Below are 6783 nucleotides of genomic sequence, written 5' to 3' on the forward strand. Positions count from 1 at the left end.
CGATAACGTCCAAAGTTCGCGCCCGCTCGTCCAAAGACAAATCTCGGGCGTGTTCCGGCGACAGAGAGAAAGCACCTCTCTCTGGCCACCCGACTATATATACGCTCGAGATCACGCCGCTGTTGCGTTCAGGAAGCAAAGCCCAATTAGCTTCGCGTGTGCGAGTAAGTGCATTCGATCAACGAGTAGAATTCTCCTGCGCTGCTAAACCAATTTGCCATTCTAGCGGCTTCCTTTTTCAAGCCCCAAAGTACTTGTCTCTTCATACGCCAGATAGTACAGGCTTGCCTAGTCTGAACTTTTAATGAGGCTTTCATTATGGAATATGAGAGACTGCAACCACGACCACGGAGTCTGGCCAACATAGTTAGTGACCACGTGTGAACGAGCCAGAGAATAACGCGTCTTAGCTTCGCATCTGTGTGTTTTGCATGCATTTATTTCGGATATATGTACGGTGTATGGTACCCAACTCCCTCTTCTCTCTTCCCTCTTCTCCGTCACCTGGAAAGCACTTGCTATATAATTATCAATTACACTACAGATTGGATGACTTCACTTATTTTCTCAAAAGTCTTTATATACTTACCGCGATCAAACCCATTGCTGTTTAAATTAGTTGTAATTGTGCTGGTTTTCTTTCAAAGCAAAAGTAATTTGCATCGGTAAGTAAGCTAACTTCATTATTTTTATAGCCAGTGTCTTCTACAGCCTGCAAGGGTGAGAAAATGTATTTTTTCCTCTACCAATCATGGACTTGTTTTAATGTTAAATTCTCGGAAGAGAAGGCTTTTGTTTAGCTGCTAAAACAAATACATTTACGAGTGTATCGATGTAACTTGTGTTTGTGTGTGTACCGGTATTTTCTGCACAAATTGAGTACTAGAACTTATTTGGAGAGTACTTTTGCACAAGCATTTTTTTGTGAAGCATTATCAATAAAAAAGTATGTGTTTGGAAATTATTTTGAAACTTTTCAAAACCTGTAATGAAAAAAGAACATTTATTACACGACTTTTGCAAAAGTAACGGGGAGGTAATGGTCACATACTTCTCGTGACTATAGGCAACCAAGACTCATGCGTACAGATACTTATAGTGTACCTCTGTAACGTTCAAAATGAACGTATTTCTTGAAGTAACGATAACAAACGAAATAACTTAATTTAAATACTTGATAAACTTAAACGCTATGAAATAAATCACAAGTTAAGTGAAAAAACCGGAAGCTAGAAGAATATAGTAAGCGAATTTTCTATATGTTTGCTTCTTTCAGTGGGGGCCACAGGAGAGCTTTTTACTAGGGTACACGCGGTGTAGGCAGTATTTGCCCACGCCTTGAATTCCCAGTGCGGCTGTGGTCGGCTTGATTAGAACTGCCTCGTATTTGCTCGTGAGTGCGCTACTGGCCGCGACGTAAGGAAACCGCGAGGAATACCTTGGCCAGCGGCTATCTCAGCAAACTACTACTATATATACTCATTCTGTTTGGTATTATGTTTAGACTTTTTCATTGACGTATCACATATGATAGTTTGTTTCTTTTTTTGCCATTAAAATTTGACAATACCATTTTGCTTTGTAATTGGTTCTTCTGTTACTCTAATTAAAGCGCTTTTTTCCTGTTACAATGCAAAAAATGATTCAAGTGGAAATGGTGGTAATCGGCTTCTGACCTGAGTCGGTGCGCGTGCTACTCTTGAGCGCTCTGACTTTCAGCCTTTAAGACTGTACTACATCTCTCTCTCCCTCTCTCTCTCTCTCTCTCTCTCTCGAAATCTCAGTGTCAATCTGCAATTTATTTTAACCATAATACTTCTCTCATCTAACAAAGAAAAGTCATTCACTTTTTGAAACGGTTCAAAAATCAGAAAAATTATATTTTGAAGTAAAATATCATCACCGTGCAATATTAGAAAAAAGGAATAAAATATCAAGGTTAATGATTGATGGTGGGCTCCCTGAAATAAGAAAAAAGCCATAAGATTACAAAAGCATTTCATTCGATGTATACTTCTTGAAGCGTGAGAGTTATATTGGATGCCAAACAAAGCTTTCACAAAAAAAAAAAAAACAAAAATAAATGTAATCGATAACTTTTTCAATGGGCTATAAGCTCGCGCAAAAGGGAATAACCGAGTGCATAGGATGTTACATTTGCGTGTCTATGTATATATGAGGTGCACCTATATGCAATGCATACACTGACCTACCTTGAATATATGCACACACAATCAAGTAAAGCTGTGCGCATAAACGAGAGTTTCAATATTGTATTTCTTACGCGCTGAGAGTTAGAGATGACGACGACGACGACGACACTCAGTGTGTTTCTTCAGCAAACATCCGACGTACGCTCACAAGATTCATATCTAAGAGTTTACATTTACAAAAACCTGTATACATACTGCTAGCAAGTATTCTCTAGATATGTACGCTTTGAACTTTAGACTATTGGTTCATAAAACTCACACAGTTAACAACGTTAAAAAAGTCGAAAATTCTCCTTTACTTATTTAAATTTATTTATTTACCAACTTTGAAAATTTTAAGTGCATATATTAAGTTTACTCCGATAAATAGAATTCTTCAGAATTTAATATCTAAATAAGCTACTCAAAGAACCATTTCATTTGATAAAATAAATTCCATCAATTAAATTTTAAAAAAGCGGATCACCAGTCTAACGAAAACAAATTATTTCTTTATTTTTTCTAAAATCAAATATTATTGTATACGATGAGCGAACAAAAACAGTGTGCGCATAGTAGAACTTTATGCGCAAGCTTTCAATAGAAAAAGAAAACAAAACAAAAGGAAAAAAACTATCTGGCATTGCGCGCCAATAAATGATTGCTCGGCCGAGGCAAGTTTCCAGCCGATTGATCGTTTCAAGAGTTGCGTTTTGCAGAAGCGTCCAAGCGATATACTCGTACATTGACTCATGAACGTTTCAATCGTCTTGGCAGCTATAAGTATATATATAGCTCGAGCGTTTATTAGAAAAGACGCGATGCGCAGCGTTTAACCACGATGCGCGTTAATCGACTCGCAAATTGGCCAAAGCCACAATTAGTTTAAAGCCCGCAGTCTACTCTCGTTGCCCTAAGGATTATTTACTGATTTCATTATCGATCGTTACGATACCCACCACGACTTTTTTTGTATTCGTAAACCGCTTTTGATCGTTCAATCGCCGAATTTCCCTGTATCTTCAACTACTTTTTTATTCTTATGATCTCTGATAACTCGAGCGCCTTTATTTGAATGATGTAAAAGATGCGATTTCTTGATGAATAGCTGGCTCAATCCGACGCAGAGAGCGTTTGTATATCGAATTTAATTGTAACCAACGTTGCATTATAGTATCTCTGATTAAAGATAATCGGCGAGTGCCGACTACCTTTTAAATGCTGGATTAATCGTTATAATCCATTCAAACGACAAATCTTATTATTCTTATTATCGCTCATTTGCTTTTATAGCCTATGCAGAAAAGAGAATGCAGATTGCATTAGAAAAAAGCAACAAAATCGATCGACTCAGGAGCGCCGGTAATTGATCAAGGCAAGAGTTCGCAAATCGTTTTGTTCGCTCTGACTTCGCCTGATTCTTTCATACCCAAAGAAAAACACGACCTAACTCCGTTATGATAGTAGGCGACTGGCGCACGGTAGCTCCTGGATCGGGTCTCGCAGGGCATGCATATAGCTTACGGAAGAGGTTGCTACATGCGCAGCCCGTTATCCGATACAATATCCAATGTACGCTCGTTTCAGTGAGCGTATACGCGATCGAGGATCCTTTCTCAACTCTATGCTACATATCCAAGTTCTATGTGCATATAGCTATCTATATATGCTTAAGCGCGTACACAGCCACCACTGAATTAAGCGCCATGGCTCTTACTTTCACTACACAACCCAGGAGATTAAGAGGAGAGAGGGCGACGAAACTTCTGAGATTCGATTTGTCGAACAGTTTACGCTTGACCGTGATTTCATTCCCTCGATTTACCTCTTTACTTTTCGTACTGGGTCGTCGTCTTCGTATTGTAATACTGTAGCATGCTGTTTTATTAAATTAAAGCTTGGTGTAACAGTCTTTTTCAATTGTACGATGAACGATTAACTCTGCATTTTATTAAACTTTTATTAAAAGATCTATTATATTTAGATATTTTCGGAGATTTGAATTCCACCATAAACTGTTGGTCCACTCATAATGCGTAATAAAATTTCTCTCACCATTCCAAAAGTGGTAAGGGCGGTAAGTGCACATGCTAATGATTATAGGGAACTAAGAATAATGTGTACAGGTACCTATTGTACCTTTGACGCGTTCATATGAACGGAGTTTTTTAAGTAATAATAACAATAACAATATCACATTATAGCTTTGTTGCTCTTTAAAACGTACACTCTCAAACATTAAGATAACCACATAATTGCTCGCTTAATCAACCATCCGTACTCATCATGGTTTCCTCATAATTCTTCACTCTCAGAGTTACTTCCTTGATTTTTATCATCTGGATATTGGAGTAGAGTGATAAAAAGAGGAGGAAGAAGGAGGAAAAAATCGAACTAACTGGGGCTAAGTAACCGTTTGCGTTCCCTCCCCCCCCCCCCTAATCACCAAAGGCGCTTTTAAACTTGGCGTCCACAATTGCAGCTCTTAAACGGAAGAGGCCGAGGGGTCGTCCATTATTATAATGAATAGCTAGTGCGCGCGAGTCGAGCGAGATTTCACTGGGAATTTTCGTGCGCGTAAGTGTCGATGAGAAACGGGGCTAATTATAAGTGTTCCGGGGCTCATCGCCACCACCGTGAAAACCAGCCAGAGAGAGGGAGAGAGACGTTATGCGGTTTCTGCACTCAAATGTATACGTTTTCCGTGGTGCGCTCGACTTGTAGGCTTTTTTTTCTACCACCTCTAGCTCTTCATTTTCTTGCTACGAATGTTCATGGCATGATTATTACCGAGAGTAATCATTTCGTGATGTTTTGCTCTATACGAGAGAAATTAAAATGTACTTTCCGTCATGTTATTATTTTCTTTTACATTTCCATTTGCTTAGCTACCGCAACAGACGTTTATTCGCTTGAAATATAGTGGTTTTCTCAACAGCTACTCACCGTGATTGTTGGTTTACTTAAATTACAACTGTGTTTATGAATAGAGTCGTACTACGTTTCAAATCAGAAACAAGGTACAGCAAACGACAGGTTAGATAAGCAAAATGATTTCACCAGATTCATTTATTCTTATTATTAAGAATAACAAACTGGTGTATTTATCTTATTGTATTGTACGGTGATTATTAATAGGGCAAAATACAAAATGCTTTGCAAGCAATTTACTGTTTGAACTAGCTTTTATACGTTCAATTTATTTTTAATTATAACTTTATGTTGCCTGTATATATTCAATCCGTATATGTGCCGTGTATATTCAATCGCGATCGATGTATTATGTACTTTGTGTAATTGACCAAATTGGATTTGTTGTACGTCAATAATTAATTATTCCTGGAAAATCAAACAAGAGCTTCGAGCGTATTCCAATTTAAAAAAAGGAAAATCAAAATCCAAAGTAGTTCAGTGCTCTTTCAGTCAATCGCATGAAAAATTGAATTGCATCGAGCGAGCGAAATCTATGTGTTTTGCGTTATTGCATTGAAAATAACGAAAAGAGAGCAAACAAATGGTATAAGCAGTAGAGAGTGAACAACTTTACTACTCGACGCTAACGGCATATAGCTTCCTGCTGCGATACGCTCTTAAGTAGTTAATTGACTTGTACGCTTGAGAGGCATAATGAGGTCTCGTTGCATTTGCCTCGTAGCTCGCAAGAGACTTTCTCTCGTTGAATGCGACACTCGTGGGAGAAGGGAATATTCTGTCTCAAAGGCAGTTTCGAGAAAACATTTACGCGAGCTGCATGAGAAAATTATCCGCGAGTGATCGTCGCGCTGCGATTAATTAAATATGCACAAGGAGATAAATGGGGCAAGGAGTATAGTGATCAGAATTAGGGCTTTTTCGAAATTCAGCGGAGCAGTACACGACCGTGTATGTGTTCTTTGAGCGGCTCACTCCCGCTACTGTTACTGCCTCATTTATGCGGGCTGCACCGGGGCACGCGATAAGAATGAACGATGCAGCATGATGCTTTATTATCGCTAGTCAATATTTTGTTATTTTTGCTGTGCTAGTTACGGATGTGCTTGAATTTTCTTCAAGGTTGACAGCTATGTTGAGGGTACCGCCTAATTTCTATATTCATACACTTTCAACCTATTTCAAAAATATAAAAGCCAATTTTCCTCGGTGTACCAGAAAATAAAATAAAAGTTTAAGAATAAATTTTTTCCTTGTAGATTGAGATTCGACAAATATAATTGTATAATAATGAAATGCTATCAATTTAAGACCAGGCTTGTTAAAAACATCCGAATGATGTTTACAAACTCCGGCATAGCGGTAACCAAACTTTTTGCGGCATATACACACAAACACACCAAGTTATTAATTAACCTCTAAAGTTTTAAATTATTCTAAATTATTTGAGTGCCTGATAGCAAAACTCGGTGCCGTAAGAAAAAAAAGCCATTCATCGTCCAGGAAAGATAGATATAGACAGAGAGAGAGTGAGAAAGAGAGGGGGAGGAAGGGTTTTGAAGAGAAAAAAGTACACAGAATTGCTAAGGGAGCAAAAGCAAAAGTACATCGGAACACTTTAAAATTGCAAAGCTCTTTGGAGCTTTCACGAGCTACGAAA

The sequence above is a fragment of the Phymastichus coffea genome, unplaced genomic scaffold, assembly GCF_024137745.1.
Source record: "Phymastichus coffea isolate CEN01 unplaced genomic scaffold, Cenicafe_Pcof_1.1 PCOF00045, whole genome shotgun sequence".
In the NCBI taxonomy this organism is placed as follows: Eukaryota; Metazoa; Arthropoda; class Insecta; order Hymenoptera; family Eulophidae; genus Phymastichus; species Phymastichus coffea.